The sequence below is a fragment of the Poromitra crassiceps genome (assembly GCF_964638095.1).
Source record: "Poromitra crassiceps genome assembly, chromosome: 9".
NCBI classification, from domain to species: domain Eukaryota; kingdom Metazoa; phylum Chordata; class Actinopteri; order Beryciformes; family Melamphaidae; genus Poromitra; species Poromitra crassiceps.
Genome location: NC_139630.1, coordinates 37104931 through 37106336, shown reverse-complemented (window position 1 = coordinate 37106336; position 1406 = coordinate 37104931).

Genomic DNA, 1406 nt, shown 5'->3' with positions numbered 1-1406 from the left:
CCCCATGCCCCTTGCGAAAATGCAGGATAACTTTTTAAGAGCCCCAAATCTAAGATGACTTCACTGGCCATGTTGGAAATGATGTTTTCGATGGTTTGGCCTACAATGCTGCACAGTATGTGGATTATGGGAATTTTCGGCTTGAGGAATTCATAATTGATGTCGTTTTGACCTATTTTTTACCTTCAACTCAAAGATGGCCACCAATTTCCGGCTCCGAAAAGGTCAATTATTCAATCTCGTCGTATTAAGGCCCAATTCTACTCTATGTTATTTGAAACGGACGCATTTATTTTCATATTAACATTTCGTATAATTGAGCTTTTAAGCGCTAATGAAAGCTCTGCTCGTACTGAGTTGAGTTATAAACCGAAAAACAACATGGAAGTACACAGAGGTCATCTCAGAGGTCAAAAAGGTCAACATTTGTGGTTCTTGAGAAACAAACCTTCATGGTTACTAATTTCTCTCTATGGTCACTAATCACTAATGTATACAGTAGGAGCGCCGCAGGGCTGTGTCTCCAGCCCCTACTGGTATGACCTACAGTATACACCCATGACTGCGTGGCAACCCATACCTCAAACACCATCGTAAAGTTTGCGGATGACACAGCAGTGGTGGGGCTGATCTCCAACGGCAACGAGACGGCCTACAGGAAAGAGGTGGTTGTCCTAGGACAATGGTGCCAGGACAACCATCTCTCCCTGAACGTGGCCAAGAACAAGGAGGTTATCACAGACTACAGGAGGTGGGGGGGGGGGGCCCACTGCCTGGTCACCATCTACAGCACAGAGGTAGAGAGAGTGGACACCTTCAACTACCTAGGTGTCTGTCAACATCCACCAGGACCTAACTTAGACCAACCACACCACCTCCATTGCCAAAAAGGCCCAACAGCGCTTGCACAGTCTCAGGCGACTAAAGAAGTTCGGCCTGAGACCCAAGATACTCAAAGACTTCTACAGAGGAAACATCGAAAGCCTCAACCTGTTGACCGGCTGCTTCACCTCCTGGTACGGGAGCTGCACCGCGATGGACCTCAAAGCACTGAGGAGAGTGAGGCGCGCGGCCCAGCACGTAACAGGCTGCAAGCTGCCTGAACTGCAGGACCTTTACACCCGGAAAATAATCAAAGACTCAACGCACCCACTCAACAACCTGTTCTGCTTGCTACCATCTGGAAGGAGATACAGAACCCCAAAAACGCGGACAAGCAGGCTGAGGAACAGTTTCATCGCCCAGGCCACCAGACTCCTAAATAATAAATAAAACACACCCAGTAATGACTCAAACCCCTGGGCAATATGCAATAATACTATATATGGGCAACAGCAGCAATATTATGTACGACATATACAGACAGATTGTAATATTGATGAGAATGTTCTGATGTTGAGGTACCA